Source organism: Schistocerca gregaria, chromosome 3 (assembly GCF_023897955.1).
Source record: "Schistocerca gregaria isolate iqSchGreg1 chromosome 3, iqSchGreg1.2, whole genome shotgun sequence".
Taxonomy (NCBI): domain Eukaryota; kingdom Metazoa; phylum Arthropoda; class Insecta; order Orthoptera; family Acrididae; genus Schistocerca; species Schistocerca gregaria.
In genome coordinates this window covers 960,030,233-960,052,024 of record NC_064922.1, presented here as the reverse complement: position 1 = coordinate 960,052,024, position 21,792 = coordinate 960,030,233, and positions in this window count along the sequence as shown.

Below are 21,792 nucleotides of genomic sequence, written 5' to 3'. Positions count from 1 at the left end.
AACTGCGTGACCAGGAACATGCTAAAAAAATTTTAAAAAGCAATACTGCGATCCACGTAGAGTGCAATGCATGCTCATAATAATTGCAACAACTATCGTTATATTTTTTATATAGAAATTGGATGATCAGGAGGAGTATGGTCAACTAGCCTTGACTGGTGTAAAAGAATGAAAGAAACCAATAAAGACTTTAATTTACTATATTCGCAAAATAGCCACTGGCGAACTTTACATAGACCTTCATTATTCCACAACGTCTATACTCAAAAACACGTCACTGGCCACAACAAAGATACGAATATTACTATCAATGTATGCATACACAATTCAGACAAAACTCTCCAGTGTGCCAGCAAGCAACTACTACGTGCAACAAAGAGACAAATTACCAAAAAACTCCTCAATTAATACCGAAGCCTCCTCCGGCGCTACCAGCACAATCGCGGCAGGCAGGCTGAGACGTCTCAGGTCGTGCCGCTTCTCTCCACCGCAGGCTGCGTCCGACCGCTACCACTTGTGATAGTAATATCTCAGCCTCCGAGTGTGTGCATGCGCACCACAGAAACATCATTGGTCAACTCTGCAAAGAAGTATAAACATTCAATTTTCTGGCTTCACACTGATGCTACTCTAAGGAGTAACGATAATTCTCTGGAAAGGGGAGTATCCACAAAGAAAAAGTAAAGTCTCGTGAGAAAATAATAACCGACAGAGAGTGAAAGATGTCGTCCAAGTATTGCGCCATAGCCACGAGAAGGACAACGACATGGCGCCAGCTGCAGTATGGCAAATACGTCAAACAGGGTACTGGCGCCAGTCAATTGAGCGCTTACGATATAAACGAGGGCACTGGTATCACAGCACCCCCTCAACACACGTAGCTCCAAGAGAACTCGACAGCGGCGCTTACGACTAGACAGAGAGCACTGGAAGAGAGAGACCGAGGCAGGGTCAGGCGTAGGGTGCATTTTGTGACAGTGTAAGGAGATACACTCCTTCCTCCAGTCTCTGAAGAGCATACTGAAGGTAATGCAGTGTTAGAACCAATAAAACGACGACACGTCTTTAGGACCACGTCACGTCCGTGGCAAGAGGGACAGCATGGGGAGGAGGTAACGAGAGAAAATTCCGAATCGAGGAAGAAACTCCGAATAAAACTCGGGGAGCAGGACGCTCTGGGGCAGAGTAGCAGAGCAGATTAGGAAGCAGAATAAAGACAGAGAGTAGGCGGCACGAATTTCCAAATGAGGTATAAAGAGGTGGAAAGAGCCATGCAGGGCTAAACCAGTTGTATCAGTAGCCATACAGTGCTAGACAACAGTAGCTGCAGTAGTATCAGCATAGCTGATGGAATCATAGGTAAGAAGTTGATGCACTCTGCGTGTTGCATCGTGGGTGCAGGTGATAGTAACAGCGTAACGGTGAACGCCAGACATCATCTCTGTACCAAGACTTGGTGGTTACCTTTCCTTCAGTACGAACAAAGCAAGAGGTAACACGAATCTAGAAGTTGCAAACCACTTCTGATTGACATTATTTCAAGTCACTTTTGCATCCTTACCTTTTTAATACAATGAAGTGATAAGAGGCATGTGATACCTCTTAGTATCATGTCTGACCTTCATCTCTTGGCGTATAGCAGCAACTTGATACGGCATGGTTTCAGTGGGACTTTGGAGGTCTCCTGCAGGTATATTGAGCCTCTATAACCGCACATAATTGCGGAAGTTTTGTCTGTGCAAGATTTTGTGATCGAACTGTCCTCTCAATTATGTCCCATAAACGTTCCATGGGATTCATGTCGGGCATCTGAGCAGTCAAATAACTCGATAGAAGGGTTCAGAATGTTCCTCAAACCAATCGCGAACAATTGTGGCCCAATTACATTGTGCACTGTTATCCATAAACATTCAGTCGTTGTTTTGGAACATGAATCCATGAATGGCTGCAATCGTTCTCCATGTAGCCAAATATAACCATTTCCGGTCAATGACCCGTTCAGCTGGACCAGAGGACCCATTTGATTCCATGTAAACACAGCCCACGTCATTATAGAGCCCCCACCAGCTTTTACAGTGCATCGTTGAGAACTTTGGTCAATGGGTTCTGGGCATCTGTGCCACGCTCGAACCTTATCATCAGTTCTCACCAACTGAAACCCGGACTCATCTGCCCAGGCCACGGTTTTCCAGTTGTTTAGGGTCCAATCGATACAGTCACGAGCCTAGGAGAGACGCTCCAGGCGACATCGTGCTGTCAGCAGAGGCTCTCGCGTCGGTCGACCACTACCATAGTACATCAACGCCAAATTCACTACAGATTTCTGAAATTATTTCACTCAGTATTGCTTGTCTGTTAGCACTGAGAACGCTACGCAAACTCCGCTGATTACAGTCGTTAAGTTAAGGCCGTAGGCCGCTTCGTTGTCCGTGGTGAGAGATAATGCCTGATACTTTGTATTCGCGGCACTCTCTTCACTCTGTGGGTCTCGGAATACTGAGGTCTCTAACAGTTTAGGAAATGGAGTGGAATGTGCCAATCGAAGTCAGTTAATTCCCGTCGTGCGTCCACAGTCACGCTGGAAACCTTCCCACGTGACTCACCTGAACACACATGACAGCTGCACCAATGCACTGCCCTTTTATTCTTCTCTCCATATTTTTACTCAGTGTCCACGTCCATGTTTCAGCCCCATACTTAAATATTGGTTGCGCAGTTGTCTTGCACGTGCGGAGTTTTTGTGTTGCTGTTAGTGGTTTGCTACCGAATAGCTTGATGACTGACAACAGACACGTCTCTGCGGAGTTTATTCGATTTATTATCTCCTTTTCTCTGTTGCTGTTCGCACTGATAGCATTTCATAGATATGTGAAGGACTTAGTGTGCTTAAAGTCTTTATCTGAAATTGGCAGTGATCCCTCCATTTCCTCTTCATTGTTTCTTCTTACAATCATACAATTTATTTTATCTTCATCGATCCTCAGATCCACTTGTCCTGCTGCCTCTACTGCCACATTAGCTACTCCTGTTAGTTCATCTTCCTCCTTCGCTGTATGACAACATCACTGGCAAACGCAGACTGTTTCAGTTGACCACGTCCATTTACATCTCTTCCAATATATGAAGCACGTTTTAGAGTTAAATAAACTATCGCTACTACAAAACATTCAGACTCGCTGCCTTCGACTTCCACTTTACATTTAGTTTTCTCAGTGCACTCTCTGGTTAGCCTGATCAATTTCAAATACACACCCGATTCTTATACTATCCTCTATAAGCCTTCACTGGGGACTCTACCATACTTGAACACTCTAAATGGGCAGTATACCATCTAACCAGTTCCTACTATTTTTTTTCAATTACTTGTCTGAAAATGAATACTTGGTCCGTTGTTGCCTTGCCTTTCCTAAATCCAGCCTGGTGCTCTTCAAGGGTTTCCTCTAAATACGGTAATAAATTTAGTAAGACAATGTGTGCAAAGATCTCATATGTGCTACATAATAATGATGTACCCTTACAACTGTTACACTTGTTTCTTTTTCCTTTCGTGTACATTGCTTGTCATTCCTTGCCCACCTTTTCATTTCTCCAGAATTGCAGAACAATTCTATACAGAGTTTTAGTGCATGCTTGTCCACGTTTTAGCAGTTCTATTATCATGCCATCGGTTCCTGAGGCCTTACTGTTATTCATTTGTCCCATAATTTCATCCATATCCACAATTGTAGGATTGTAGGCTCCTCTACTTTTGGTTGAGGTCCTTCACAGGCCTTAGTTTCCTCAGTCACTTCTTTTCCTGCAGGGACATTCACCATTTCTTCGAAATAGGCCATCCTTATGTTGATGCCCTGTTCTTGGCCAGTCACAAAGTCATCTACATTGTTTTCCATTGCTACAGGAATTCTCTTGCATTGTTAATCTTTATAACTTCTTCAGTCTTGTCTTTAGCTATTACATTCCTTTTTTCTCTTGTCGTCTCTGGTATTCTTCTTTAGCCTGCAGGGTGTAGTTACCTAGCAGCCTCTATTTGTACTGTTTTCACTTTTTTATGGGCTCTTTACATTTTTCATTCAACCATATTTTATCCCTGCCTTTTCTTTCTTGTATCCTTAGGCGTTCTTTCGCACCTTCAATCAACATGAATCTGAATTTTTCCTAGCTTTATTCTGCCTTCACTTCGTTTCTTTCTCCTTTTCCTCGTTCTAGCAGAATTTGGAATCGATTCTGTAGTTTCATCTGGTATTCACTTCTGCTTTATTGTTTTGTCAGCAGGCATACATCTATTCCGGGCGGGAAGGCAGGAAGAATGGTCGCAGGAAATACTTGGAGAGGGTTGAGCAGTTTGTGCGTGGTCGTGGCAGATAGAAATATTTTGCATCCTCAAAGGTACTTCTGCTGTCTTAATCATCATTTATAGTCGTTAATATAGTGCCTGCAGATTTTATTTAATTGCAATCTTTCGTTTATAATTTCTATCTTACATTCAAAATTCTCAATCGCCGAGTGACAGGAACCTTTTACCACTTGAGTCATGTGTGTATTCATATTGCATACTATAGACTCAGCAGTATTTGGCCTGTATTGCGGCAACTACGTATCCCAGCCCCTACACAACGAAACCAGCCAAAACTTTAAAGATTTCAACTCCGAGTCTGAGGGTATGTAGTTGAGGGCCCCAATTAATTTTTTTTAAAGCCTGCACACCGCTCCTCCTCAAGATGACTGTGAGTAGATTTTTATTCAAATAATTCAAGAAAAAGGCTGCCCTGATCTTAACATTACTAGAAGTAGCCTAAAATAAGCAGGAAAGAGAAACGTTATGGTGCCGGTGAATTTTAATGTGTAAGTGGCTTGTAGTAAAGTTTATTTTTTTATAAATTCTTAAAATCCATTTTTCGATAAGTTTCTGTTTCAAAGCTCTGTACCAACTTTTTTTTAACATGAATATTAACCAATCTGAATGGAATTTTTGCAGGAAGTAGCCTTGATGTGTTTACATACTTCTATGTATTAATATTATCAAAAATTTAATTTGTTTATTTGATCGCCACATTTATGTACCGGATAGTTGAAATTTGGCGTTAACACTGAAAACAAATTAGTAATATTTCTCATAAATTAAAATACGTAGAACCATTGAACTGTGTCTTGTGAATGGACGTACAAAATCTGACATGTGAACATTGTAGTATGAGTACCAAAATTTGGTTTTCAGGGATACCATTAAAACCACATTGAAATGATATTAAGTGATGGTATGGTATTGTTGGCCGGGAGGCCCTTTTCGGGGGAGTTCGGCCCCCTTATTGCAAGTCCTTTTTAGGTAACGCCAGATTGGCGACTTGCGAGTCAATGATGACGAAAGACGCACAACGGCCAGTCCCCTGCCGGGAATCGAATCCGGGACCCCTGCTCGGTAGGCGGTAACGCTACCGCAACGCTATGGAGGCGGACATCACACTGAAAATTCAAAACTAGAAAACCAATGAAGTTACGGACTTCTAACTTGGGTATTGCTACATCCTTACACAATGTACACGATTTTAAAATTTGATTGCTGTCTGCAAAGCAGAAGAAGAGTTAAATTTCTGGGTGGAGTCTCCCCTGAAGCACTGCGCAATACCTTCTGTATGTTCGTACCCGAGGTCACGCTGACCTTGACTGCTGTCATTCCCCTGCAGGCAGGCAGCACATCACTGCTCGCTGCACGCCTCCTGCGCTATCAGCCGGTCGTGCGGCGCTGCCTAACGACGCCCGACCCTCCCACCTTCCCGCGAGCGCTCACAACCCAGGCGCGAGCGAGGGCGAGCGGTCGTGCTCCCCAACCCGCATCCACAATGGGCCTGCTCTAGTCTACGACATGTGTCACTAGAAATTAATTTTAACGTACCTTGAAAGGTTGCAAAACTGTGACCAGTCACTTTTCAATGGTAATTAATTCTGTCTTTTCAAGTTTCGTGCTCGTTTGCTGACCTTCCAACAGAGGGAGAAAGTGCGGATTTAATTGCATATCATTTGCCCGCTTTTCCGCTGCGAAGATGTCAAGGCGAATGTTGCTATTATTCCCTGAAAAAGGTTTGGCTTTTGGCATAGTCTTGTCACCCTTCGTAGGCGAATAGTTTACAATCTTCAAGACACATTTACCTGACTTTGTGTCTTTAGCAGGGAACACCACGACGAGATGTATTTACAATATTTACAAGATTATTCAATCACTGCATTAAACTACTTTTCAATAATTACTAAGTTTTCAGTGATTCTGACGTATTCTTCGTCAGCTGCTGATGAAAGTGTACACTGACCCTGAGTAAGGTGAGTGGGACCCTACCCAACTCCACCACGCATATTTCGTTTCATAATGCGCCATGTACGTGTACAGGCAATACCCTAGAAATTTCTAATACGAGAGTACCGATTAAAAATAAAAGGTATTTACATCCTTGGGTAGAAAAAGAATCTAAACTTAGCAAATTAAAAAGTAATGCCAAACAAGGACCTACGAAGAAGAAATTATCAACAGGCGTTATCGGAGTCTATTTTTGTGTAGTGGACTAGCAGTAGCTCAGAAACTACATTGACCAAAAGGAATCACAACACCAAAATGGAATTGTGCGACATAAACGAAAGTTGATAGGCGTCTTTCTCCATCTGATACATGATATCTAATAGAATTTCTCTCCAGTAGCGTCAGAGTAGGGCCGCCATGAGGATGCAAACTGGTTTGCTTTAAATAAACGGGATAACTGTCGTGAGGGTTAGTTACCTTTGAGATTTAACGTGGTGAGTTGGTATTACTTAAGAATGCCTTTGAGGCGACAAAGACATCATTATCAACTCCTCAGTGAGTGTGAATGACGTCGTGTAAAAGGGTTGCTAGAAGTTGGATGTTCCTTCTGCGACACTGCAGAAAGACTTGGCAGGAATATAGTCTCTCTACATAATTGTTTGCAGCTATGGTCGCTAGAAGATTGTGCTCCTCATGGTAACATGGCAGAGAGAAGACCATCGTGGCGTGTGCCTCTGGCACATAGTGTTGTATCTGACACAGCACATTGCGGAGCAGTTGGCATCGTAGTGATACAAAGAACTGTTTCAAATGAGTTGTTTCAAGGATGCCCTTATAGCTAGAATTCCACTGACCCCAAACTACCGCCATTTGCGCCTTCAGTGATGTAAAGCGAGAGCCCATTGGAGTGCATGGCGGTGGTCCGTTGTGTTTTCTGAGGAGCGCTGGTTGCGCCTCGGTGCCAGTGAGTGCCGTGTGTTGCTTACAAAGAGGGTAGCTGAGGGCTTGCAACCAATCTGTCTGCGTGCTAGGCACACGAGACCTACACCTAGAGTTACGGTATGAGGCGAGCTGTCGCATGACAGCGGGAGCGCTCTCGTTGTCATCCCACTTTCTCTGACTGCAAACTTGTACGTCAGTCTGGTGATTCGACCTCTTTTACTGCCATTCATGAACACCATTCCAGGGTGTCTTTTCCACCAGGATAACGCTTGCCCACATACCTGTGTGGTAACCCAATGTGCTTCACAGAGAGTCGACATGTTGCATCGAGCAGATATGGGACATCATCGGACGACAATTCCAGCGTCGTCCACAGACAGCATTTACGAAACAAGTGCAGCAGGTGCGGAGTCAATCCAAGAAATTGACATTAGGTACTCGCACAGTACAATGCATAAAGGTTTGCACGATTGTATTCAACATTTTACCTGGTACCCCGGTTGGTATTGTACTAGCATTTCACATTTTTAATGGCTTATCCTGCTTTTACGTTAAAGTTTGACCTCGCAATTTTAATCACTTAAAATATTTCCTATACAAAAGTATTCCCGAAACTTTGCGGCGGCGATGTTCTTGACGTCCTTTTACGACGAACCTGCACCTACCTGTGAACATTGTCTCAGCAGATCATCACTAGGAAAGCCGAGTGAAACCTACTGTATTTCGACGTGAACCGGGCTGCAATTTACGTCACTAATCTACGTTTCGGGAGAAAGTTTTCACACAAATGAAAGGCTGGAAATTTTGTCCTCAGTTAATATATTCTGAAACTTAGGTGAACAAGTATCACGGCCAAACCCGTGCTAGTCTTAACGCAGTCACTCACAATCCCTTCCACTCACGTTAGCTAGTTCATTTCCCGGAAACGTAATAGCTACAAAAATACTGATAGTTTTTGATTGATAATGCAAGCCAAATATTCGGTCTGTCGGTACATAATGCAGTCACAGTTTTTAGCCACCGACCTGATCAGCCACCGACCTGCTCAATACGCCACGCGGAATATACGTCTTTACTCGTCACAAAATTTACTTAAAAATTCCGAAATTTCTACACGCCCATCGGAATAATTATGCCGTCACTTTAACAGACTTTTGATGTTTGAAACACTGCTACATCCATTCGAAATTTTCCCACACTAAATCGTACTACATAAGTCGTTAAACAATTATCTTCGTACTAACCTTAAACCACACTCACGCATCATTCATACTGCCAAAACACATTTGTAACACTTTATATACACAAAAAGACATAATAACAATTTATGAAAACACTAGAACAGTTTATGGAATACATTCTATTACTTTAGTGCACTCTAGTGGGCTCAATCGAAACTAAAATCACAGTCCCCGTATCCAACACTGCTCTGTATCGGCTGATACGTAAACTATGTGCGCGTCCAGTCTCGCGTCACCATCTGTCACTATCCAGCTGTGAGGCACATCTCCCACTTAACCGCCTCCAAGGCAGGATCGTTACACGGCGCTACGCCTCACCTTCATCATTCTGCATTAATTATTTTTGGTGTTGTAATTTTTTTTCCGTCAGTGTAACTGGAACTAGTGTCGGTGAGATGTAGTTTTTTGGGAGCCTAGTTTTGTAGAACTGCGAACTGATCCAGCTATTAATAATAACGAATCGGTGACGGGGAAGTGTATTCTGCAGCGACACACACTGCCGTCACGTCGACGAGCTCACGGTGTCGAAGCAGATTCCACAGTTCGGCCGAAATTCCGATTACCGGCGAGCCGTGTGGCCCGGGTGAGGCCAGCCCTCGTGTAGCGGGCAGGACGGCGGGATGAGCCGCTGATCTGGGGGCTTCGTAGGACGGAGAGGCGGCCGCGCGCTCGTCCCAGCCGCCCCGCGTGATTTATTGGCGGCGAGGTGGCCGGCAGGGTCCGAGGCGAGCCACAGTGTGGCCAGCGTGCGGCTGGCCTGTGCTCTCTGTACGGCCGCGCAGCGCCGAGCTGTGAGGCGGGCAGGAGAGCAAGTAGCGCGTGGCGACTCCACTGGCAGTCATCGTGCCACGTCCAGCTGCGTGTACTGCCGATCCGAAATGACGAGTCTAGGAGGAACAAACTTACACTGAGGTGTCACGGGTGGCGACGTGCACATATACCGGGTGATCAAAAAGTCAGTATAAATCTGAAAACTTAATAAACCACGGAATAATTTAGACAGAGGGGTAAACATTCACACACATGCTTGGAATGACATGGAATGACTTGGATTTTATTAGAACAAAAAATAAAAAACACAAAGTTCACAAAATGTGCAACAGATGGCGCTTGACAGCAAAAAGTCAGTGACTGCGCATGACAATCGTGTATAAAAGGAGCTGTAATGAGAGAGAGAATCAGATGCGCCAGCAGTCGCAGCATGTTGACGCTACCTGAAAATGCGCTTTTAGTGAAGCTCTATTATCAGAATGGGGAATGTGCTAGTTCAGTGCTATGATCCTATCGCCATTGGAAGGGGATTCGAACGGGTAAAGGTCCGTTGACAAATGTAGCTGTGGCGAGAATGATTTCCAAGTTCGAAGCCACGGGTCGTAGTGGCCGACCGAGCACAAGGCGTAATGCTGCTGACACAGTCCAGGAAGAAATGGAGACTGTAGCGGGTTCGTCTATGCACGGGCAAGTCAGGGCTCGTGCAGTCGCACGTCGCACCGGCATTCCATACACTACTGTTTGGTTGGCACTGAGGCGTACCCTCCGATGCTATCCGTACAAAATCCATCGGCATCATGAACTGTTACCTGGCGATGTAGTGAAGCGGAGAGGATTTACGGTGTGGGCGTTTCAAAAGATAGCGGAAGATGACGATTGGTTGAGTAACGTGCTGTGGACCGAGGGCCTGTCAACGTCCATAACTGCAGAATTTGGGCTACCGAAAATCCTAGAACTGTGGAAACTCCATTGCACGACGGGAAAGTCACAGTATGTGTTGGATTTACCACATCTACCGTTATCGGGCCTTTTTTGTTCGAGGAAATGCGTGATTCTGGTTTTGTAACTGCTACCGTAACTGGTGAGAGGTACGCCGATATGTTACAGAATCGCACCATCCCCAGCCTGGCTGGAATGTACCATGTTTATACAGGATGGCGCTCCACCCCATGTAGCTAGACGCGTAAAAGATCTCTTGAGCGCTTCGTTTGGTGATGATCGTGTGCTCAGCCGCCACTTTCGTCATGCTTGTCCTCCCAGGTCCCCAGACCTCAGTCCGTGCGATTATTGGCTTTGAGGTTAACTGAAGTCGCAAGTGTATTGTGATCGACCGACATCTCTAGGGATGCTGAAAGACAACAACCGACGCCAATGCCTCACCATAACTCCGGACATGCTTTACAGTGCTGTTCACAACATTATTCCTCTACTACAGCTACTGTTGAGGAATGATGGTGGACATATGGAGCATTTCCTGTAAAGAACATCATTTTTGCTTTGTCTTACTTTGATATGCTAATTATTGCTATTCTGATCAGATGAAGCGCCATCTGTCGGACATTTTTTGAACTTTCGAATTTCTGTGGTTACAATAACACCCCATGTCATTCGAAACATGTGTGTCAATTTGTACCTCTCTATCGTAGATAGATTTATTCAGTTTTCAAATTTATATTGACTTTTTGATCACCCGCTACAGGTGGTGCTAGTACCTCGTACACAAGGTACAAAAGGGCAGTGCTCTGGTGGAGCTGCCATTTGTACTAAGGTGATACATCTAGAAAGCTTTCTGACATGATTAAGGCAGCACGAAACGAGAATTAACAGACTTTGAAAGTGGAATGGTAGTTGGAGTTAAACGCATGGAACATTCCATTTCGGAAATTGTTAGGGAATTCAATACCCCGAGATCCACAGTCTCAAAGTGAGCTCAGAATACCAAATTTCAGGCATTACTTCTCATTAATATAAGTCGGTGGCCGACGGCCTCCACTTACGGACCGAGAAGAGCAGCGGCGTTTGCGTGGCGTTGTCAGTGCTAATAGACAAGTACGACTGCGTGAAATAACAGCAGAAATCAATGTGGAGCGTACGAAAAACACATCTGTCAGGACAGTGCGGTGAAATTTGGCGGTAACGGGCTATGGCATCAGAAGACCACCGCGACTGTGTTTGTCACAATGACGCCATTGCCTGTAACACCTCTCCTGGGCTGGCGACCAACTCGGCGGTACCCTAGACCACTGGAAATCCGTGGGATGGTCAGATGTGTCCTGACTTCACCTAGTGTGACCCGATAGTAGGGTTGGAGTGTGGCACAGTCGCCGCGAAGCCTTGGACCCAAATTGTCAACAAGACACTGCTCAAGCTGGTGGTGGCTCCATAATGGTGTGGGCTGTGCTTAAGTGGAATGCACTGGATTCTCTGATCCAACTGAACCGATCATTGACGGGAAATGGTCATGTCCGCTACATCTCGGCCATTTGCAACCATTCATGGACTTCATGTTCCCAAACAACGATGGAACTTTTATAGATGACAATGCGCCATGACAGAGTTGTTCGTGATTGGTTCGAAGAACTTTGTGAACAATTCGAGCGAATTGTTTGGCTTTCCTGATCGCCTAAAATTAAGCCATGGAACATTTATAAGACATAATCAGAGGTTAATTTGTCCCCAGAATCCTGCACCGACAACAGTTTCGCTATTGTCGACGGCTATAAAGACACCAAAGATCAATATTTCCGCAGATGACTTTCAACAACTTGTTGAGTGCATGCCACGTAGAGTTGCTGCAGTATGCTCTGCAAATGAGGTCCGATATGATATTAGGAAGTATCCCATGACTTTGTCACTTCAGCGTATGTTCCCTGACAAAAAAGGTGAAGCACCCACAAAAGGGGAAGGAAATGAAATGAAACTTCATGGGTTGGAAGAATATGTGATGTCATTTCAGTAATTACAAAATCGAGACAAAACCAAGAAACACTTAGCAAAGCTTCTGTTGTTGTTGTGGTCTTCAATCCTGAGACTGGTTTGATGCAGCACTCCATGCTACCATATCCTGTGCAAGCTTCTTCATCTCCCAGTACTTAGTGCAACCCACATCCTTCTGAATCTGCTTAGTGTCTTAATCTCTTAGTCTCCCTCTACGATGTTTACCCTCCACACTGCCCTCCAATGCTAAATTTGTGATCCCTTGATGCCTCAGAACATGTCCCTCCTTTTTGTCAGGTTGTGCCACATAATCCTCTTCTCCCCAATTCAATCCAATACTTCATCATTAGTTATGAGATCTACCCATCTAATATTCAGCATTCTTCTGTAGCACCACATTTCGAAAGCTTCTATTCTCTTCTTGTCCAAACTAGTAAACGTACATCTTGCACTTCCGTACATGACTACACTCCATACAAATACTTTCAGAAACGACTTCCTGACACTTAAATCTGTACTCGATGTTAACAAATTTCTCTTCTTCAGAATGGCTTTCCTTGCCATTGCCAGTCTACATTTTATATCCTCTCTACTTCGACCATCATCAATTATTTTGCTCCCCAAATAGCAAAACTCCTTTACTACTTTAAGTGTCTCTTACCCTAATTTAATTCCCTCAGCATCACCCGACTTAATTTGACTGCATTCCGTTATCCTCGTTTTGCTTTTGTTGATGTTCATCTTATATCCTCCTTTCAAGGCACTGTCCATTCCGTTCAACTGCCCTTCCAAATCCTTTGCTGTCTCTGACAGAATTACAATGTCATCGGCGAACCTCAAAGTTTTTATTTCTTCTCCATGGATTTTAATACCTACTCCGAATTTTTCTTTTGTTTCCTTTACTGCTTGTTCAATATACAGATTGAATAACATCGGGGAGAGGCTACAACCCTGTCTCGCTCCCTCCCCAATCACTGCTTCCCTTTCATGCCCCTCGACTCTTATAACTGCCATCTGGTTTCTGTCCAAATTGTAAACAGCCTTTCGCTCCTTGTATTTTACCCCTGTCACCTTTAGAATTTGAAAGAGAGTATTCCAGTCAACATTGTCAAAAGCCTTCTCTAAGTCTACAAATGCTAGAATCGTAGGTTTGCCTTTCCTTAAACTTTCTTCTAAAATAAGTCGTAAGGTCAGTATCGCCTCACGTGTTCCAATATTTCTACGGAATCCAAACTGATCTTCCCCGATGTCGGCTTCTACCAGTTTTTCCATTCGTCCGAGGGTATTTCGCCTGTGTCATACATTTTGCTCACCAGGTGGTAGAGTTTTGTCAGGGTTGGCTTTCCCAAGGCCATCAGTAGTTCTAATGGAATGTTGTCTACTCCCGGAGCCTTGTTTCGACTTAGATTTTTCAGTACTATGTCAAACTCTTTACGCAGTATCGTATCTCTCATTTCATCTTCCTCTACATCCTCTTCCATTTCCATAATATTGTCCTCAAGTACATCGCCATTGTATGGAACCTCTATATACTCCTTCCACCATTCTGCTTTCCCTTCTTTTGTTAGAACTGGGACTCCATCTGAGCTCTTGATATTCATACAAGTGGTTCTCTTTTCTACAAAGTCTTTTTAATTTTCCTGTATTCAGTATCTATCTTACTCCTAGTGAGATAAGCCTCTACATCCTTACATTTGTCCTCTAGCCATCCCTGATTAGCAATTTTGCACTTCCTGTCGATCTCATTTTTGAGACTTTGTATTCCTTTCTTGCCTACTTCATTTACTGCATTTTTATATTTTCTCCTTTCATCAATTAAGTTCAATATTTCTTCTGTTACCCAAGGAGTTCTATTAGCTCTCGTCTTTTTACCTACTTGATCCTCTGCTGGCTTCACTACTTCACTTCTGGAGTAGATTATACCACGGCTGAAATGAGCAAAGTCGCAGAACCCAATGGCATTGAGTGGCTGTATGAGGATAACACGGACATATCAGAAGACTCCTGATGACTGCACAAAGGCGATTATTGTACCTATCTATAAGAAGGGTAACAAGACGCTTTGTTAGAATTACAGAGGAAGAGCACTACTGTGGCACTGCATAAAGGTTTACAAAAGTTGTTTTTACTGAAGATGAGGAATAAGATAGACCCACAATTAAATTAATAGCGGAACAACAATGATTTCGACCTGGAAAATCAACTACAGCTTTCATATTTAGAGCCATACAGGTTCTAGAAAGTAAACGAGAATCAGGGAAACACACCAGAGCTGAATTCATACATACGAAAAAGGCTTATGACATTGTTAGAAGAACAGAGCTATGCCAATGTCCGGAGAGACTGGAATTCATCTACATCTACATGACTACTCTGCAATTCACATTTTAGTGCGTGGCAGAGGGTTCATCGAACCACAATCATACTATCTCTCTACTATTCCACTCCCGAACAGCGCGCGGGAAAAACGAACACCTAAACCTCTCTGTTCGAGCTCTGATTTTTCTTATCTTATTCTGATGACCATTCCTACCTATGTAGGTTGGGCTCAACAAAATATTTTCGCATTCGGAAGAGAAAGTTGGTGACTGAAATTTCGTAGAAAGGCCTCGCCGCGACGAAAAACGTCTTTGCTGTAATGACTTCCATCCCAACTCGTGTATCATATCTGCCACACTCTCTCCCCTATAACGTGATAATACAAAACGAGCTGCCCTTTTTTGCACCCTTTCGATGTCCTCCGTCAATCCCACCTGGTAAGGATCCCACACCGATCAGCAATATTCTAAGAGAGGACGAACGAGTGTAGTGTAAGCTGTCTCTTTAGTGGACTTGTTGCATCTTCTAAGTGTCCTGCCAATGAAACACAACCTTTGACTCGCCTTCCCCACAATATTGTCTATGTGGTCCTTCCAACTGAAGTTGTTCGTAATTTTAACACCCAGGTACTTAGTTGAATTGACAGCCTTGAGAATTGTACTATTTATCGAGTAATCGAATTCCAACGCATTTCTTTTGGAACTCATGTGGATCATCTCACACATTCCGTTATTTAGCGTCAACTGCCACCTGACACACCATACAGCAATCTTTTCTAAATCGCTTTGCAACTGATACTGGTCTTCGGATGACCTTACTAGACGGTAAATTACAGCATCATCTGCGAACAATCTAAGAGAACTGCTCAGATTGTCACCCAGGTCATTTATATAGATCAGGAACAGCAGAGGTCCCAGGACGCTTCCCTGGGGAACACCTGATATCACTTCAATTTTACCCGATGATTTGCCGTCTATTACTACGAACTGCGACCTTCCCGACAGGAAATCACGAATCCAGTCGCACAACTGAGACGATACCCCAATAGGTCCGCAGCTTGATTAGAAGTCGCTTGTGAGGAACGGTGTCAAAAGCTTACCGGAAATCTAGAAATACGGAATCAACTTGAGATCCCCTGTCGATAGCGGCCATTACTTCGTGCGAATAAAGAGCTAGCTGCGTTGCACAAGAGCGATGTTTTCTGAAGCCATGCTGATTACGTGTCAATAGATCGTTCCCTTCGAGGTGATTCATAATGTTTGAATACAGTATATGCTCCAAAACCCTACTGCAGACCGACGTCAATGATATAGGTCTGTAGTTAAATGGATTACTCCTACTACCCTTCTTGAACACTGGTGCGACCTGCGCAATTTTCAAATCTGTAGGTACATATCTATCGGTGAGCGAGCGGTTGTATATGAGTGCTAAGTAGGGAGCTATAGTATCAGCGTACTCTGAAAGGAACCTAATCGGTATACAATGTGGACATGAAGACTTGCCTGTATCAAGCGATTTGAGTTTCTTCGCAACCCCTAAGGTATCTACTTCTAAGAAAATTCTGGAATTCTGGAGTATTCCATTCGTCTTCCCTGGTGAAGGGAATATAGTCTTGGAGAACATCATAAGGAAAGGTCATCAAGGGTCAACAGAAGATGACAGAAGTCTGCTCTCACTAGTACTTTTTAATATAGTCATGGAGAAATCATAAGGAAAGGTCACCAAGGGTCAACAGAAGATGATATGAAAATCATGGCACCTACAGGTCATGTGGTGATAAGGAAATAACACGAGCAGAAATTAGAAAAACACCTGGCACAGAGTAACTGAAGATGCAGACACGGAAATAAGTTTAACGAAAAATGAGGTAATGAAAATGAGCAGGAAAGACAAAAATGAGGAATTATTAAAGGTGTAGATGCTTTTAAGTATCTAGGATGTAAATTAACGAAGAATTACATTTTGGAGAGAATATAAAATTGTTTCAAATTTTGTTATTGGCTATTGAACGAAATTAGAAATTGAAAAATAACTGTCAAAGCAAAAATCATGATGTACAAGTCATTCCATATGACAAGTTTGATCTATGAATAAGAATGTTGGGCTTGGACAATGAAAGATCTGAGCAGACTATGAGCAACAGAGATGTGCTTTCTGTGAGAGATCCGTAGTAAGACAAGTAAAGACAGGACAAGAAATGAAAAAATACGAAACACCCTACAGATGAATCCCCTAAAAAGAACTATAGAGAGTTACAGAATTAATATCTTTTGTCAGATATGAAAAGAAAGAAAATTATCAAATCTTTGGAACTGAACATTGACACACAAAACACTTTTTCACCTTTTGTTTCCCACTTGGTTATTGAAGAGGCAAGGCGCATTGGCTCTCATGGTGAATCTTTGATAGCTTCACTATGGGAGCCAGTGCTCTGTCGTGCAGGGGCATTCAGCAGCTCACCTGAGAGCGAGCACGCAGAGGATGAGCTCGCTAGCTGACCGCTCCTGACTCGGTACAGAGAGGGTTGCAGTTGAGCTAGCTCTTGGCAGCCACTCACTATTGTCCTGCCATTCCCGACTCCACGTGGAGTGGAGCACAAGGTAAGCCAGGATTTGCCTCACTCCCTGTGCTCTTGTCCCAGTCACTGTTCGAGCTTATAGTGTTCTTGGCACGTTCATAGATTTAGCTCGCAATTTGACCTGATTCCATCTCGACGCAGCACTCTCCATTCAAGTTTGATTCACCATGGATGCTGTTCATTATAATGATAATGGTATGCAGACAAAATTATTAAATTTTACACATACATATGCGGCTGAATAGATTATAAGAACAATGCACACATATTTGTTCCAGTTAAGTTTTTACTATACGAAAAGTACTGAGCCGTACGTGGCTCGTATACTTGCCATCTGTTATTTAACGTCTTGATTTTGTTGTACTGCCACCTCCTTATGTTAATTTCAGTTACTGGTGTCACTGAGCTCCTGCGCTGCCTGCCCGTGAGCGGCAGCAGCAGCGCTTATCGATATAAGCTCTGCCGTATTATCTTTGCTGCACTGTTTTACTTCCCGGTTGTCGTGTGGGGTGAGTAAGTTGGAACGCGCCAGCAGTAGAGTTCGGACCTGGCAGACTGTTGTAACGCGGCAGAAGTTCAGTTTGGTTGCAGCGGCAGTGAGGTTTGGATAGCCATGACTCACCCGACCGTTGCCGGCATATATGATTTGAGTGGGGACAACTTCGGTTGATGGTCGGTCGGTCGTCTTGTCGGGGGACGTGTATTTGGCTGGCGATCGCTTATGGGTTGGCCCGGCCAATGTGGCCGAGCGGCTCTAGCCGCTTCAGTGTGGAACCGCGCGACCTCTACAGTCACAGGTTCTAATCCTGCCTTGGGCATGGATATGTGTGATGTCCTTAGGATAGTTAGGTTTAAGTAGTTCTAAGTTCTAGGGAACGGATGGCCTCAGATGTTAAGTCCGATAGTGCTCAGAGACATTTGAGATTATGGGTTGGTTGTGTGTCCTGGCTCGTGATTCGTCCTTCTTATTGCACAGTCACCGCTGTGAGCATCGTCTAGTTCTTCGTGTTAGTGTGTGAAACTGCGTCTATTTTATGTGATTTTGACTGACACGTTATTTAAATGTTGTCAGCCTACTGGCTCTGAGTTGGTCGCTTGGCGTGGGGTAACGAGGAAGGACAGGGTAGCCACCACTCGCCCGACGACACCCACGTTTGAGTGGCAGCGACCTTGCTTGGCCGTTTGGTCGATCATCTGATTAGACGACGTGTATTTGGGTCGTCCATCGCTTATGGGTTGTCTGTGATCCGTTCTTGTTGTTGTTCCACAGTCTCGGCTGTTAGCATCGTTTGAGTTTTGGTGAAGTGTGGAGTGGAACTGATCTTGATCATTGGCCTCTTGACTGTCCGTCGCTTGGGTTGCCGTCGGATTTAGAATGGTTGGGCCAACTGCCTGCCTCACCTAAGCGAGCGTCAGTGTTTGAATTCCAGGCCGACCCTCGGACATCTGGGCGCCCTACAGAGTACTGCCCTATTTTTTTTAAAAGTTGTTCTTCTTGTTTGTACTTGTGTGGCTTCTAGACGTCTTTTTTTAAAAAAATTACAGCTGTTTTGCTTTTAAGGCCTTCAGCCTAGTCCAAAGAACTGTAACACGTAAGGCATTTGGCATTTTAAAAATTTTAATCTTGTTCAATTTTAGGTCTTGTTTGCTCTTAAAGCCTTCAGTCTAAATTAAGGAACTGTTTCACGCTAGGCCTTTGGTATTTAAAAAAATAATCTTATGGAGTTTTACGTGTTAGGCCTTCAGCAGATTTGAATTCAACCTATTTTACTTCAGGCTAACTAAAGAACTGTTTTAAGATAAGGTCTGCCTCTTCAATTTCTGATTACGCTTGCGTTTTAAGTTAGTGGCCTTCAGCCGTTTTTAAATTAATGTGGCTTTCAGCCGGTAATTAAGTCCCAAAGATAAAAGCTGTGTATTTAAACAAATTTTTTTGGGCTATTGTAATGTTTGATCAAATAATAAAGTTGTATGTTCAAGTGTAACAGACAGCCCCTAATTTTGGCCCCTTTCGACGATTTATACTATCTGTTCTGTCCTGCGTGATTAGCAGGGCATATCAAGTACATCCAATTTTTTTCCATATGACGTATTTTTCATTGCTGCAGGAGATAAGTGAACCACATCATCATTGCCTACTTGAGCTCGAAACAATGTGTAGTATCAAGGGAAATGCAATTCCAGTCAGAAGACAACTTCATCTTCTTCTGGCTCTTCATGAAACCTGAAGAGACATCTAAAATCCACGCACCCAACAGTGCCTCTGGTAGAGAGTGGGTCAGGAAGCTGATCGAGAAAACAATCAATCAATGATTCATCTGTGATTCTTGAAGTTTTCCCGGCGTACTGAGTATTCGATGAGATTTCGGGATTGCAGCCGGATCACGTTTCAACTGGACAAGGCTTGGGACCAGGTGATCTCTCTAATTTCCTCTGAGAGAAGACGGTTTATTCTAAATGACACGTCTAGCGACATCTGACGTCTGTTTTTAGCGACGCGGGCGCGCATTCCGACAGAGGGCGGACATGTAGTTTTCACCTTTACGCATGTGCCTGCGCTCCAAAGATAGAACAGTAGCTCCAGAGGGCGCGGACTTCGACAGAGGACGCTCCTGTGACGGTGGCCAATGCGCATGCGTTTTCGCGCCAATTTTTTGCTATAAAGCTGACTCCCGGAACTTGCAGTCTCCAGTGACTCACACTCACCTGAAGATGGCTGGACGATTGCCAGCCGAAATATCGTGGCAAGAAGTCAACGTGATCCGGCTGCAATCCCGAAATCTCATCGAATAATGATTCATCTGCTGATATTCGAGACATCTTTTCTCACTAATCGTCAGTACTGATGTTCGCTTCCACTTCAGTTGTTCTTCCAAGTCGTCAAAGCGAGATCCAATCTGTATCCAGCTTGCAATTGTTATTTTGTCCCTGGCCAGATCCTGAAATGTTAACTTTCATGAAACTATCATCCCCAACCTATTTACATTTTAACTGCCCATTAGTAAATTTATCAATATTATAAAGACAATAACAGTAAATAAAATCATGAGGTTGGATAATCAACATTTAAAAAAGGCCATACATTTGCTTTACCCAAATTACAGTTTATATTCAGAAAACGTTGTCAATCTATCGAATATCCAGTTATTTGATGAAATTAAAAATTATGTGGCCACTGCAGAGGTAACAACAAATGGGAAACTACAAATCATATTGGTTTCCATGCACTCATGGCACATTTTACAAAATAAAAGGTTTACCTTCTAGAGTACTTCCATGTAAAGAAAGAAACAGTGCAGAAAATATTTCAAACTGTGCAAATGTGTTACCACCAAGTATAATATCAAGCTTAAAATCACCCCCACAATAAAGGATATTAAGTCAAATATGTAAGCACCTGCCACACTTTTGAAACATCCAAATGTTTCATGAACTGTACATTCTTTAAATCAATACAGAAGTCGGTACTATTGATGAGTAGAAAAGAGCAGTCATAGTTTCCAAAATAGTCGATTTGTCTTAAGCAAACGTACTGAAATTGGACAAAATTTAAAAAAGGAACCAATCAGCAACCAATTTCCATCATCACCAGGGAAATCGCTGTTCAATTTGGGAGGAGTACTATACCTTCAGTCACCTCTAAGAAAGGCACGACCTGGGCTTGCACCGATTGTCGAATTAAACAAACACCAATCTATAGCCTATTTGCTTAGAAGTACTTATTCCTTAAAGTTATGGGATACTGCGCTATGCAGCACTTCACCACTTGATTGTAAAAAGATTATTTCCCAATCACGTCAGTATCCTGTAAACGTACGTGTTCAAAAGGAGAACAAATATTCAACGTGAAAAAAACGATTCACTTCGAGTAAAATTAGACAAATTTTATTTATAAAATGTGACTTTGATTACCGGTAATTTCTTTTTCTAAAACACACGTACGGTCATGTCAACGGTAAATGACAGCTGTAGATAAATTCAGGGAGTAGAAGATTAATTTGAATTATGTTATATTTTTGATATCATATTACATTTTTCAATAAAATTTTGAAAAAGTAACAAGAATGAGTGTTATTTTTATAATTCACTAATTTCATTAAAATATTAAAAATTTTGTTGCCATATTTTAATTTTTTTTGAAATTCGAAATGCAAGCCTTTCTGGAAATCTTAAGACTGCAAGGGAAGTATCGCTAAACTATTAATCCTCTCCAGCATTAATGCAGAACATTTCGAATTGGGTTGAAAACAAAGGGACATTGATCTGGATTGAAAAATGAAGGTGGCTTCCTTTCATGTGATTTAGTAAACGAGTGGTAGATAGTGAATCATGAAAAAGAGAAAGTTCATTCCAGTTAGTCAAAGAAAGGATTTCCCCGGGCTCTACCGTAGGCAAGTAAAGGTGTTGATTTTAGTGCGCACGGCATGTATTCGTATGTAACCTTTGTTCGTCACATTGTAGAACGGTGGATTTTAATTTTCCTAGTGGGTCGCTTCTCAAAATGGGAGGACCTGTAAATTAATTAAATGAAGAACAGAAAATAGTCCGAAACTGTTATTCACAATCTGCGCTCCATTTGTTTGCATTTAGGTTCATCTTGGTTGAAAAATAAATCACTATTCACTACTGTGAAGGGAATGGGAAGTAAAGGCGAAAAATTAAATGTTCACTGTTTGAAATAATCCAACATGTTTAACAATTACATAAACCAACTGCTT